General features: G+C 40.4%; 1 protein-coding gene across 1 annotated transcript in view; it reads right to left on the bottom strand.

The window, feature by feature from the left end:
• GALC (galactosylceramidase) overlaps positions 1-500 on the bottom strand; it is a 63436-nt gene extending 62936 nt beyond the window's left edge. Inside the window, exon 1 of the mRNA XM_058292720.2 lies at positions 341-500. The gene's annotated coding sequence lies outside the window, so the exon portion shown is untranslated. The remainder of the gene's footprint in view (positions 1-340) is intronic.
• Between the last annotated feature and the right edge of the window lie 15173 nt (positions 501-15673).

Below are 15673 nucleotides of genomic sequence, written 5' to 3'. Positions count from 1 at the left end.
TGAGAATGGGAGCTGATGCTTAATGCATGTAGAATTTTCAATAAGGCTTATTGTAAATGTGTGGAAATGAATGGAATTGATAGAAAATCTCAGTATAATTAATATTGCTGATTTATAAATAGGTTGAATTTTTTCACTTCTTTTTTGTTTGTTTGTTTCTGAGCATACAAACCCATGTTCAATTTAGCTGATTCTGCATGGTGGGAGGCAGAATTCCACCTCCTTCAGGAATGAAGGGGATAGATCCTCCCTCTTCCTGCCCCCATGCTCCCAGCTGCAGTCCCTCCAACCTGCAACTTTGATCTTGGACAACTATTTGCACAATTGGGATATGTCATACCTGATATTGGAGCTATGTAGAGTCCAGAGAAGACATTGGCAGAGAGGATCCAGCAGCAGTAACCTCAAACACTGGAGCAGTGGGGTCAAAGAGTGCCATCCTAACCTCACTGTCTAAGCTGTCTTTCCGGTCCTTTGGCTCTAATCTGTTTCCAAGCCTGGTTCTGCAACCTCTGCATCAGTTCTGTGCCATTTCCTGATTTCTTTCTGACTCATTTATTTTCTGCTTTAGTTAGCCACAGATGATTTCTGTTCCCTGCAGTAAAGAGCTCTGACTAATATGCAGACTACAGTCCACAGCTTATGTGATAAAACAGAATTCTCAGCCTCTACAGCTTTATTTCCCCCCCCTTAAACTCCCTTCACCAGCCGCTGTTCTTTTGTTGCTAACTGTAACTGCATTAATTTGGTTAAATAAAGGAATTCCAGGAAGTTTGACTGTCCCATGCTTCCCCTGTGATGTCTCTTCTTGTTTGGAGTCTCAATATCCATCTTTTCTGCACCTCTATCAAGGGAAGAATTTTAGAGTCCACCTAGCCTCAGGTCCTAGGTGGGAAGAAAATGGCAGTGCAAGAAGTTCCCACCATCAAAAGATACCTTTTGAGCATCTAGTACAATACTATTCAACAAATACAATGTAAACCACACTAGTAACTTGCCATTTCTAGTAAAACATTAAAGTTAAAAAGAAATAGATGCATTTTAATGGATTGTTTTATTTAACGCCAGATATCCAAAATATTATCACTGCAATATGTTACCAGTATAAAAATGCACTAATAAAATACTATTTGTTTTTTCTTCATACTGAACTTTTGAAATCCGGTGACTTACAAGTCATCTTGGTTTGCACTAGACACATTCCAAGTGTACAGTAACCACATATGGCCAGTGACACCTGTGTTGGTGTATGCCAGGTGCTGGACTAGGCACACTCATTAGATGTCTACCGCTTGCTGCTGAAGATGCAGTTGAAGGTATCCACTTGATACCTAACTGCAGTTTAGTAACACTTATTCATTGCACAAGGGTAGCACACTATTGAGTATAGGGTTGATCTTCAACAAATAAAGTCATCAGGAAAATTTAGAATTTTCTTCAAAAAATTAAATTGACACTTATGTGTCCAAGGGAAAATCTATAGCATAAACAACAATGTAGTATGTTTTGAAATCTAGAACTCTGCATGCATAATCAGAGTCAGAGGTGGGAAGAATATGTTACCCATAACTTTTTATAGACTCTGTGTTGAGTATAACCACTTGTTCTTCCTTGAACTACCTATTAGGTGCTCTCCTCCATGACTTAGGTCGTGCTATTCTCTTAGTCTGGGAACATCCTTTCTCCCATCTCTAAATGCCTAAAATATGCCCATTCTATAAGATCCATCTCAGTGCTATCTCTTTCTTAAATTTCTCTTGATTTCTCTGCTAAAACTAACCTTCCCTACTTCTAACCTCCAACATATTGTCTTTCCTAGACTCAAAAGCTGGATTAAAGTTAAGTCCCATGTCTGATTCCTCATAATTTCCATCACAGTGGCACAGTACCACACTATGGCACAGTGTTTGTTCATAATAGATACCTAATAAATGCTTGTGAATAAATACTTATAGAATGAATGGCAGAATACATGAATAAACATTTAATCCCAAGGTTCAAATTAATACCTATTTTAACCTACTGGCAAAAATTCCTCCCTTAAGGGGAGGAATGTGTTTAAAATGTCATTAAAATACTTTTATACCTTAACATGAATTAGCCCCAGAATCATTCAAGAGATCAGGTTTGGGCTGGGAGAAAAAGAAATAGACCAAGAAGATCCAGCACATTTTAGTGAAGCAGGGAAGGGGTGGAGAAACTGAATAGAACTGGAGGCTTAACCAGGTTCATCATTAAACCCAGAGTTGACTCTGATCAGAACAAAGACCATTTGGCCATTTGTGTATCTTCTTTGGAGAAATGTCTATCCAAGTCTTTTCCCCATATTTTAATTGTGTTGTTCGTCTTCTTATTGAACTTTAGGATTTCTTATATATTCTGGCTATTAAACTCTTATCAGATGTGTAATGTCCATAATATTTTCTCCCATTCTGTAGGATGTCTTTTCACTTTCATGATAAAGTCCTTTGATGTGCAAAAGTTTTTAATTTTGAAGAGGTCCCATCTTTTTTTTTTTTTTCTCCTGTTGCTTGTGCTTTGGGTGTAAAGTCTAAGAAAACTTTACTGTTAGAGGTTCCCCCTCACTAGGTTTGCAATAATTAATAAGTTGTAACTCAGTTCTCCTGATATGCATTGAGGAAAGACAAGCCCCCTCCTTCATTGTTGTGGGAAAAGAGTAGGGAACATGGTTTGAGTTTGAAACATTTCCATAATGCAGACATAAAGTGTGGGCTTAGGAATGACAGGCCTTGACTAGATGGAACACCATCTGGTCAGCATGAAAAAATGTTTGTGTGAGGAAGCGTTTGGACTTTGTATAACTTGTACTGTATTGTAGTAAAATGCTGCACCTGTTCTATTGTAGATGTTGTCTTATTGTAGATGTTGCAGTTGTTTCCTGTTATTGTAGATGATGTTGCAGTTCTGAGAGCAAACAGCTGCTTGTTAGTTTCTAAATAAATACAAAGTGAAACTAGGGTTGAGGCTCTCAGTTTCAGAAGCTGTAAGTCCCCTGGTCCCATTTTGTTTCCTCTCTTGTGTCTTTCTTTCTGTCCTTTTATTTCTTCAGTTCTTCATCACCTTCCCTTCATGCAAACCTATTGCTGAGCTGGTCTCAGCACTTCATAGTCTTTGTGTCTGAAAGCACTTCCTCAAAGGTTGAACAAAGAAACCACCTGGAAATGGGAGTAAAGGGGGATAAAGACCTTCACTAACTGCATATCAAAGGGAGACAGAAACCTCCACTACCTGCATTCAAAGGCAGATTTAAAAAAACCTTTACTCCCTCCAGATCAAAGGAATACCCACTCCTCCAGCATTCCAAGAAAACATATAACTCCCTAACCCACTATCCTCTGGCAATATAAGGAAATTTTTCACCTCTAGGGCTTCCTATTGGCCTCTGCACCTCACTTGGACCCTCAATCTTCTCCCACTGACTATCATTTCCCTACCTAGGAATGTACTGTATAAATTCAAATTCCCCCTTTCCAAAAGTGGGTTGAAGTCTATTCTTCAGACCCCCTTTATTGGGAGAGCTTCCCAATAAACTTTCTGCCTTTAATCAGTCTCCATGTCCCAGTGAGCACCATTTTTCTCCAACATTTACCTAACACAAGGCGCTGAAATGCTTCCCTACATTTTTTTCTAGGAGTTTTATAGTTCCAGTTCTTATACTTAGGTCTTTGAGTTGATTTTTGTATATGGTGTGAGGTAGGGGTCCACATTCATTCTTTTCATGTGGACATCCAGTTTTTCCAGTACCATTTATTGAAGAGACTATACTTTACCAATTGAGTGGACTTGGCACCCCTGTCAAAAATCAATTGATCATGGGGGGAAGCAAAGATGGCAGCAGAGTAAGGAGCTCCAAGAGTCAGCTCATCCTGCAAGGCAGTTAGTAAATCACCCAGAGTTATCTAAAGCACCTGTATGGGGACTCCAGGAGAACAGGAGCCTATTCTACAACATCCTTGAATGTATGGAAGGAGGAAACTGCCCATCTTCAGAGAAGATTCATGAGTAGAGCCCTCCACACCTGGAGGCTGGTGCCGGCAGTCTAGGAAGCTATTCCATGGCTGGAGTTGGAAACTCCATTTCCCAAAAATGGGGGAGGAAGACACAGTTTGGCACTGACTTCAGCTACTAATTAGTAAATTCAGTGGGCTAAAGTATAATCCTAGAAACAGCTAAACTTCGAGCCTGTCCAGGTCAGGAAGAGGCCCGTAACCACTGTTTTAACTCCTGGTAAGGACTGGCTTCTTTCCACCCAGATTGGATTGCAGCCCTAGCCTAAACCCCAGCCCCACCTCTGGCAGGGAGGAACCTAGGGAAACATGTACTGCTTCTCTGGGAAACTTCAAGCCACGACACAGAGACCAGTGCCCATGCTACTCTAGCAGCTCAAGCAGCCTCAGGAGCTATTCCATGGCTGGCTACAGTTAGAAGCTCCATTTCCCCTAAACAGGGAAGGAAGAGATGGTTGTCCACAGACATCAGGCACTGATTAGTGGACTCTGCTGGCTAAAGTATAATCCTAGGAACAGCTAGGGTTTGAACCTGTCCAAGTTGGAAATATGCTGGTGGCCACCATTTTGCTTCCAACCCCACCAACCCCCCCCCCCACCCACCCACCCACCCACCCCCAGCATGAGGGGAAGCCCAGCTGACTAAAAATCACAATGAAGTTAGGGACTGACTTCTTTCCACCAAGATCAGCCCTAGCCTGGAGTCCAGTCTCACCTCCAGCAGGGAGGAAGATGGCAGGACCTGCACCAGGCTCTCCAGGCAAGTGCAGGTGCTTTCTGCCAGCACAAACTGCATAGTCAGAACTGGGACTGCATCCCTGACCCCCAACAGGATAAGAGAGGAACTGGGTTTCCTCAACCTTTCCAGGCAACTGCAGGTGTTTTCAGCCCACAGGAACTGGTATGTTGAGTGCCTTTGAGTCCATCTCCACCTCTGCCTACCCATAGGATAGGAGGAGGGTGGTGTTCCCTCAGTCTCTCACAGTAACTGCAGGTACTTTTGGCTTGCACAAACTTAACTGTTGAGCACATGTGGCTCCACCCCTACCCCCAATAGGACAAGAGACGGATTGTGTTTGCCCAGCCTCTCTGGGTAATTCCAGATGATTTTGTCCCACACAACCTAAACTGGTGGGTACTTGTGGATCCACCCCCACTACCCACTAGAATAGGAAGGGGCTTGCCTATCTCCAGGCAATGGCAGGCACTTTTGGCCTGCACAGACTGGACTATTGGATGCCTGTGGATCTATCCCCACCCCCAACAGGAGAGGAGGAGTCTGATGACTCTACAGACTCTCGGGCAACAAATGGTACTTTTGACCTACAGGGACTGAACTGTTGGGTGCCTATGGATTCAGTCCCACACCCTAATGGGATAAGAGGGGGCTGGTGTTTCCTCAGCCTCTCTGGGTAATGGCAGGTATTCTCAGCCTAAAGGAACTGAACTGTTGGGTATCAGTAGAACCACCACCACCCCCCAATAGGATAGGAGGAGGCTAGTGCTTCCTCAGCCTCTACAAGCAATGACATGTACTGTAAGCCTACAGGGACTGAACTGTTGGACACCAGTGGTTGCATCCCCACCCCCTAAAGGGCAGAAGGGATAGTACTGCTTCAGCCTCTCAGAGCAAATGCAGGTGTATTCGTCCTACAAGGATTGGGTTGTTGGGCACTCCAGAGGGCCCAGCCCCAGCCCTGGCAGGGAGGGGATCTTGTGCTACAGCAGTTTACCTGGACAACTTTGGTCATTTTTGACCCACATGGCAAAGATTGCTACCCACAACTGCAGCTCCATCTCACCCCAGGTAGGGAGGAAGGAGTGTGAAACTTCATCAGACTCTCCAGGCAAATACAAACAGTCTTGTCTTGAACAACTTGGATTATTACACATGGCTTCAGCTCTGTCCCTACCCCTGGGAGAGCAGAAAGGTGGGAGAAGCTTCATCAATTCCTGGGGCAACATGGGCAGTTTCAGCTTCCATAGCTTACAGCACAAACTATATCCTTGACTCCTACTACACAAACAGCAAGGGAGAAAGGACAAGAAAGCCCTAAACTAAAGGGAGAAATTACATCTAGGACAAATACATCTAGTAAGCCAGATGCAAACATACCAACAAAAAATTGCAATCCATACCACACAACAGGAAGATATGGACCAGTTAACTAAAGAAGATAAGCCTGCAGATGATATAAAGGAGTGAGACAACTAATCATAGATGTTCAAACAAATGTCCTTAATAAATTCAATGAGATGGCAAAGAGATTAAGGATATTAAGAAGACACTGATGGGATCTCCCTTCATAAGACTTTCATACTAATCTGCTGGAGGTGCAGTTAACGTTGGGGTTTAAGATATAGTTAGGGGATTTGAATCTCTGGACTGATAATGTGATAGCCAGGTCCTGAGCCTCAACAGACTCCAGCACCTACAATCTGATTTATTGGACTTACCACACTCAGCTAAGATGGAGTTAAAGAAGGACAATCACCACACCATGGAGCCTAGAGTGATTACAACTGAAAATGGGAGGATGGCAGCCAACATCCATGTGGAATCTGAGCCTCCTCTCGACATAGAGGTGCAATGGACACAACCAATCCATTGTCCACATAGAAGAGGTGGCATTGGATTGGGAAAAGTGGACATGGTGGACGATGGGTATGGGGAAGGGCAGGAAGAGATGAGAGGTGGGGGCGTATTTGGGACGTGGAGCTGCCCTGGATGGCGCCTCGGGGGTGATCACCGGACATCGTGGATCCTCACAGGGCCCACTGGATGGAATGGAGGAGAGTATGGGCCATGATGTGGACCATTGTCTATGAGGTGCAGAGGTGCCCAAAGATGTACTTACCAAATCCAATGGATGTGTCATGATGATGGGAACGAGTGTTGTTGGGGGGGGAGAGGGGGGGGTGGGGGGGTGGGGTTGAATGGGACCTCACATATATATTTTTAATGTAATATTATTACAAAGTCAATAAAAAAAAATCAAAAAAAAAAAAAAAAGAAGACACTGGATGAGCACAAAGAAGAATTTGAAAGCATGCATAGACAAATAGCAGACATTATGGGGATGAAAGCTGCAATAAATGAAATTGTAAAAAAACACTGGAGTCATATAATAGCATATTTAAGGAGGCAGAAGAAAGGATCAGTGAGCTTTAAGACATAGCCTCCAAAAGTGAATATACAAAAGGACAGATGAAGAAAAGAATGGAAAAAAAGAAACAGGGTCTCCGGGAACTAAATGACAGCAAGAGACATGCAAACATACTTGTCATGAGTGTCCCAGAAAGAGAAGAGAAAGGAAAAGGGGCAGAAGGAATATTTAAAGAAATAATGGTAGAAAACTTCCCAACCCCATTGAAGGACATAGACATCTGCATCCAAGAAGCACATTGTACTCCCATCCGAATATATCTGAATAGACCAACACTGAGACACATACTAACCAGAATGTCAAATGCCAAAGACAAAGAATTTGGAGAGCACCAGGAGAAAAGCAATGCGTAACATATAAAGAATACCCAATAAGATTAAATACTGATTTCTCATCAGAAACCATGGAGGCTAGACGGCAGTGGTATGATATATGTATTAGTCATGGTTCTCTCGGGAAACAGAATCAACAAAGAGATACCTGCCAATAGTGCAAAATTTTATAAGAGTCTCTCATGTGACTGTGGGGATGCACAAGTCCAGATTCCGCAGGCAGGCTGCAACTAGGGGCTCCAATGAAAGTCCAGTGAAGATTCTTGATGAGTTCTGGAAGATGTTGGCTGTCCAAAGACAAGCTGGGAAATTCTCACTCAATGCTGGAATCACTTCCCCTTTTCAGGCATTCAACTGATTGGATAAAGCATCAGTCATTGCTGATGGCAATCTCCCTGATTGATGTAATTGTAATCAGCTATCTATGATTTACCACTGCAGTAAAGTCAATGGTGACTGAATTCCATGAATGCTCTTGGATTACAATTAGCCCAGTGCTTGTTTGACCAAACAACTGGACACAATTACCTGCCCGAGTTGACACATTAGCCTATCCATCACAATATATTTGAGACACTGCAAGAGAAATGTAATAACTTTTAATAAATATGCTTCTTATTTTGTTCAGAATATGTGGCAATACTGCATTTTCCGTCTAAGGGCAATAGTGAACAGTTGGAAATATTACAGCATTAAATCATTGTGACATCTTAGTAAGATAAAGATGATAAAAAGTCAATTAGCAGTGATCCAGAACATTGGCAGTTGGCATTGCTGGTGAATATACTTAACCAAGGATGTAAAGCCCTTGTATTCAGAAAACCACAATGCATTGCTAAAAGAAATTGTAAAAGAACTAAATAATTGAAAAAACATTCCATGCTCATGAATTGGGAGACTGAATATCATTAAGATGTCAATTCTACCCAAATTGTTATACAGATTCAATGCAATCCCAATAAAAATTCCACCATCATTTTTTAAACAAATGGAAAACACAATTATCAAATTTATCTGGACAGATAAGAGGCCCTCAATAGCCAGAAACATCTTAAAAAGAAAAAGTGAAGTTGGAAGACTCTCATTTCCAGACTTTAAATCATATTACCTAGCTACAGTGGTAAAAACAGCATGGTATTGCCAAAAAGGTAGACACATAGACCAATGGAACTGAATTGATGGTTCAGAAACAGACTCTCACATCCATGGCCAATTGATTTTTGACAAGCCTGTCAAACCCACCCAGCTGGGGCAGAACAGTCTATTCAACAAATGTTGCTGGGAGAACTGGAGATCCATAGCCAAAAGAAAAAAGAGGAGCCCTATCTCACACCTTATACAAAAATTAACTCAAAATGGATGAAAGACCTAAATATAAAAGCAAGTTCCATAAAGCTCCTAAAAGAAAATGTTGGGAAAAATCTTCAAGACTTGGTGGTAGGTGGTGGATTCTTAAACCTTATCCTGAATGCTTGAGTAACAAAAGAAAGCATGGATAAATGGGATGTCCTCAAACTTAAACACTTCTGAGATTCAAAGAATTTGAAAAGGCAGCCCACTCAATGGGAGAAAATATTTGGAAACCACATATTCGATAAGAATTTGATTTCCCTTCTGTATAAAGAGATGCTATAACTTAACAGTAAAAGAATAAGCAATCCAACTTAAAAATGGGCAGAGGATTTAAATAGACATTTCTCCAAAGAGGAAATACAAATGGCCAAAATGCATATGAAAAAATATTTCGTATCACTAACTATTAGGGAAATGCAAATCAAAACGACAATGAGATATCATCTAACACCGCATAGAATGATCATTATTTTAAAAAACAGACAACAGTAAATGCTGGAGAGGATGTGTAGAAATAGGAACACTCCTATTACTGTTGGTAATATTGTAAAATGGTGCAGCCTCTGTGGAAGACAGTTTGACTTTTCTCAGGAAGCCAAATACAGAATTGCCATATGATCCAGCAATTCCTCTACTAGGAATATATCCAAGAACTAAAAACTATAACATAAACAAACATCTGCTATGATGTTCATAGCAGCATTGTTCACAATTGCCAAAAGATGGAAACAACCCAAGTTTCCATCAACCAATAAATTAATAAACAAAATATGGTATACGCATATAATGGAATACTATGTTGCATTAAGAAGAAATGAAATTGGGACACATATAATAACATGGATGAATCTTGAAGACATTATGCTAAGTGAAGTAAGCCAGACCCAAAAGGACAAATATTGCATGGTCTCATTAACATGAACTAAATACGAAGAATAAACACAGGGAATTAAAACCTAGAGTATAGGTTATTAGGAGATAAGAGGAGGGTTGAGAAGAACTACTGACACTTAATGTATATAGAAATTTTAATTAACTTGACTGTAACAGTGTGGAAATGGATAAAGTTGATGGTAACACTTTATAGTGAGTAGCAGCTGGTTCACAAATGGGATTGTAGCTGAAAAAGGTAGTCTGGGGAAGTAAATATCAACTGAAAGAAAGCTAGAGAATAATGTAGGGACTGTATAATACAGTGAACTCAGAGGTGGATGCAAATTGTAGTTGATGGTACAGATGCAGGAGTGCCTTCTGTGAGCTAGATCGGATGTACATTGCTATTGCAGGGTGGTGGGAATGTAGAGAAGCATGGGAAAAACACAATTGGTGTGACCTATGGACTGTGGTTAACAGCAATACTATAATATTCTTGCCTCAATGCAAAGATGTACTGTGTTAACAATGGAGGTGTATGGGAAAGGTGTGTAAAATATATGATATGGACCATGGCTGATGGTAATAGTCTGCTGATATTATCTCATAATCTGTAACAAATATTCTACCACAGTGTTGTACGGGAATTCCACACATGTGCATGATTGTTTTGTAAGTTCACAACCTCTGTAATAAAAATAATATTTTTGAAAAACAGGGTGGATTGGGGGGAAAATACACCAAATGTAAGATAAGGACTATAATTAGTAGTAATATTTTGACAATGCTCTTGCATAGTTTGTAACAAATATTTCACAACAATGCAAGGTGTTGGTGGAGGAGTGATGTATGGGACCCCTATATGATGTCATGTATGTTTATTTTGTAAATTCATAATCTTTACTATACACTTATTGTTTGAGCATGTTCATGTATGAATGCTATACTTTAATAAAGATATATTTTTAAAAAATCAATGGGCCCTAAATGTGAGGGTTTATTTCTGAACTCTTGGTTCAGTTCCACTGTTCAATATGTCTGTCCTTGAGCCAGTACCATTTTGTTTTAATTACTGTGGCTTTGTATTAAATTCTAAGACCAAGAAGTGCAAGCCCTCCAATTTTATTCTTCTTTTTTGAAAGAAAACTTTGGCTATTCAGTTCTCCTTACCTAACTTCCTTATAAATCTGAAGATTGCCTTTTTTATCTCTGCAAAGAAATCTGTAGGAATTATTATTGGGATTGCATTTAATTTGTAAATTACTTTGGATAATGTCTCTCTCATCTTGCTCCCTCTATTTCTGATCCCTGATTCAATACTCTGGCTGTCAATATTGTCTTTTGGCCTCCACCTTGGTTCAGACACTCCCTCAGCAACCCTGGTTCCCCGCTTTGCTCAACTGATTTTGACACCACCCACTTTGAATAAGAAATCTTCCATCCTCCAATCTGGCCCCATGGAACCCTCAAGGGCGATCTGGCTTCCTTCCCCATTCACTAACCCCAACCCCACTTCAGGAAAGGGGTATTTGGACAACAACCTACTTTTCTACTTTTATTTATTTTTTGAAAACCTTATCCTGCTATATTTAGTCACTGCTTTAACCAGTAAAATTACAACAGACAATGTGGCCTCACAAAGGACCTTCATCAGCCAAACAGGCTCTGCACTGTCCAGACCACAGAAAAGTTGGAATGGGACTGATCTACGTGTTCTTTTCCCTCTTTCCTGGTGGGTAGCCCAGGGGAAATAATACCACTGGCCAATTTCTAGTGTCCAGTATGTGTTCTCAGAAGACCAGATAGCTTTCATTCACCAGCAATGCCAACTGCCAATGTTCTGGATCACTGCTAATTGACTTTTTATCATCTTTATCTTACTAAAATGTCACAATGATTTAATGCTGTAATATTTCCAACTGTTCACTATCACCCTGAGATGGAAAATGCAGTATTGCCACAAATTCTGAACAAAATAAGAAGCATGTTTATTAAAAGTTATTAAATTTCTTTTAATAAGCTTTTAGCATGGATCAGCCACAGTTAATATTTTTCATATTTAATCAGAGGAGTGAAATTTTGATTATATATATATCTTGTGTTTTTTAGCTACACCCTTTATGTTTGAAGAGCAAAATACAAAGATTGCTATAGATATGAAAATCCTCCTTCCTTAAAAGCGGAAGTATAGTCTCCTTCGATAAAATGAGATATTATCAGAGTCATGAAATGCCCATGTATTGAAACCACAAATAAGCGGATGTGCCACACCAAGCAAAAATGAGAATTTTGAATTAAAGTTGTAAACATACTGAAATTGTTACTTTCATTTGGTATTATTTTAAGGGTTTAAGGGTTTTTATTAATTTTCAATATTGTACTTAAAGTTTTTCTCCATTTTGTAAAAGTACAAAGTATTCTGAATTTTTTAAGTTAATGTATGTTAAATTACTTTATAAACTTCCATGTACTTTATACATGTAAAGTATTATTTTTATTATTCTCAATAAAAGTTTCACAAAAGAAATATAGAAAATGTTTACATTTCCCCTTCATTTCTGATAAAAAGCTTATGAAAGCAAGATTCAAAAGTGATGTCTCTGACAGTAGGAAGTGCTTCCTTTCTACAAGCTAATTTCAATCCATACTAAGCCATTTAACGATTTGGCAGTAACTTCCAAATCATTCAAGAACTATGTGAATTTGCGCAATAACAATCTATATCTTTCTTCAATAAATGTACAAGTTTCGTAAAATTATTTATTGGCCTAAGCCAGTTAGTTCACCTTGTTTTAGCATACACTTAGCATTCTTTGTCTTCTATTCCAAGAGGAGAATCCAAGTAAACATGGTCTATAGTCAAAAGCTAGCTAATCCCATTAGTCCTTCTAAAAAAAGTAACTTAAAAGACTTTAAAAGTCCAAAAGTTGGCTAGCTTAGCCCCCTCCATCACTGCCATTAAGCAATGCAACATCCACAATTATATACCCAACCATTCTAAGAGAACTATGTACTGATTTTCCCATGAAACCGATCATTCTTAATCCTTTCCTTCCTCACACATCTGAATGACTCATCCTAACTTGTACCTCGCTTGGAGTCCTTACCCAGTTTTGCCATTGAGTTATGATTATTTTTGAACATGCCTTTCTCTTTCACTAGGCAATAAGCTCCTTAAATGGGATAGTTGGTTCCTATTCACCACCCAGCTCAGGACCCTCTCCCCGCTGCCTCTGGATATAACAGGTATATGTGTTGAAAGAAAGAAGGAATGAGTGAAGCAATGAATGGATTAATGAAATCCTAGTATCCATTCTATTAAATAAAGCAGCTATATCATTACACGATTGCAATTAAGATGCAAAGAGAAAAGTGAATTATACAAAAGCGTATACAGAGAAAATTCTTTAGAAAACATAAGGAAGGGTAACTGGCCAAAGGTATTGGACAGGGGGCATCTGGCACAGGGTGCACCTGGGGCAGGCTTCTAGGGAGGGTGTGAGTGTTCATCTTGTCATAGAGTGTTACATCAGTGGGTAGAGACCCATACTATGAGCAGGAAGGTGTTGTACCCACATCCTGGGGTGACATTCTCAAATAGAGGGGAGGTTGTCTCTCAAGAGCATGGGTGAGGGAGGACAGACTAGTTTGTCAAACCCCCAGCATTCTTGCAGGGCTTGTTCTTCATCAGTGAAGCTTAGTTGTCAGTGTGGGCCCCAAGGGGAGGGGGAGAGAGGAATAGAATAAATGGAAGAGGGGTAACTAGGGGGCAATGGAAGTGTTCCACAAGATCATACAATGATGAATACAGGCCATGTTAAATTTCACCAAAAATTTATAAATTTATGAAGTCCAAAATGTAAACCATAACATAACCAAAAATTTATAAAGGTGTACAGCCTAAAATATAAACCATAATGGAACCATGGTTAGTACTGTGTTTTAAAATCTGCACCTCAGGTTGTAGCAAATGTGACATTCACATGTAAAAAGATCATTCCTGGGGAAGGGGGAAAGGGTTTGATGTTGGGTATATGGAAATCCCCTATATTTTACATGTGACTTTACTGTGACCTAAAACATTTTTGAAGATATAATAAGAATTTTTTTTCTAAAAGGATGTAGACACTGAGGAAGAAATGGAAGAGATTGCCTTGCCACTGTACATACAGGACAACACCTATTACAGTGATGAAAGGCAACGCATCTAAAAAAAGTTTTATATTTTTCATTTTTTAACACCCCAATTTATTTTTTACTTTATTTTAGTTTTCCTAAATTATTATGTATTCTATTTCTAATCTTTAAGCCTAACATTACTACTTCATTTTCCTACTAATCAAATTTGGCAATATATTAGGCTTCATTTTTTTAAGAAGTTTTGGATCACAGAGGGGTTCAACTATGGCAGGGAGGAGTGCTAGTGTGAGATGTCATTGATGGGGAATGCATGGGTGGGAGGAAGTTCTCCAGGGCATGCATATAGAGCATATAGATATGTTCAAATGTTCATCGGGTATTGTCATAGTGGGTAGAGTTACAGACGGCAACTGAGGGAGCACTGAGTTCCCATCCCGGGGAGCTCTGTCACATTCCCCAATGGAACAGCCAGCAACAATCCCCCAAGTGCAAGGGCAAAGAACAGTGAAGAAGAATGGTCCAATGATGGGCCCTTGATACCTATGACTATGCTTATGAGTCAGTGTGCTTGAAATTTCAACTAGGCCTAGAGCTGCAGGGTGCCTAAGAGTTACCTCCTAAGAGCCTCCATGTTGCTCAAATGTGGCCATTCTCTAAGCCAAACTCAGCATGTAAATGCATTACCTTCCCCCCAGTGTGGGACATGACTCCCAGGGATGAGCCTCCCAGGCACTGAGGGATTACTACCAAGCACCAGCTGATGATGCAACTAGAAAAATACCTTGAATAAAAGAGGGAAATGGTATAAAACAAATAAGTTTATATGGGTAAGAGATTTCAGAATGAATTGGGAGGTCATCAGAGGGGTCATGCTTACACACATCTCAGCAGGATCCCACATACAGCCAAAATAGATACAACACCAGGTAGTGGTGCTCCTGAGGGCTACAGAGACACCCAGGTCCTATGGTCATAGCAGATGGCTCTGGAGTTCAGTGCCTTGCCAGCGGGCCCTACTTTGGAATTTGTGCTCCTGAGTGTGATGGAGATGGACTCAGATGTGACATCTCTACACATGCTTCTTCTGTCACTTTTACTGAACTTGTGGTTGGTTCTGGGGTTGGTGTATGCTCAGGAGACTTGAATCTCTGGACTGTCCATGTGGCAGCTGGGCCCTGAGCCTCAGCAGAGTTGCAGCATCTACTCTCCGGTTCATTGGACTTACTAAGGTCAGCTAACAGGGAGGGGAGGATGGTCAACCACCATACCAGGGAACTGAGAGAGCCTACAACTGCAAGCAGGAGAATCACATCCATCATCCATGTGGGACCTAAGCCCCCTCTAGATTTAGAGGTGGAGTGGACATCGCCATCCCAGGGTCCTCAGGACAGAGAAATAAAATACGGATTAGAGTGGAAAAAAAAAAAGATTATACAGGGAGTAGATGTGGCTCAAGCAGTTGAGCCTGCCTCTTGGGAGGACCCAGGTTCATGTTCCTGGTACCTCCCGAAAAAAACAAACAAACAAAAAAAACAACAAGGAGAACAAACAGAAAAGCCAATTCAGGGAAGCCACTATGGTGAGCTTAGGCTTCCCATATATGAGGTCCCAGGTACCTCAAAAAAAAAAAAAAAATTATACAGTAGATAAGAAATAAAATCATCTTTTAAGTATTCAGGAGACTTCTGCTGTTCAAATGGGATAATATACATCCTTCTCATTAAAATAGTGCTTCCTCATTGGTTTATGATGAAATGTAAGTGCAATTTCCTGTCCCCTT

Source organism: Dasypus novemcinctus, chromosome 3 (assembly GCF_030445035.2).
Source record: "Dasypus novemcinctus isolate mDasNov1 chromosome 3, mDasNov1.1.hap2, whole genome shotgun sequence".
Taxonomy (NCBI): Eukaryota; Metazoa; Chordata; class Mammalia; order Cingulata; family Dasypodidae; genus Dasypus; species Dasypus novemcinctus.
The sequence above is the reverse complement of the archived record's forward strand: the minus strand, read 5'-3'. Positions and strand labels throughout refer to the sequence as shown.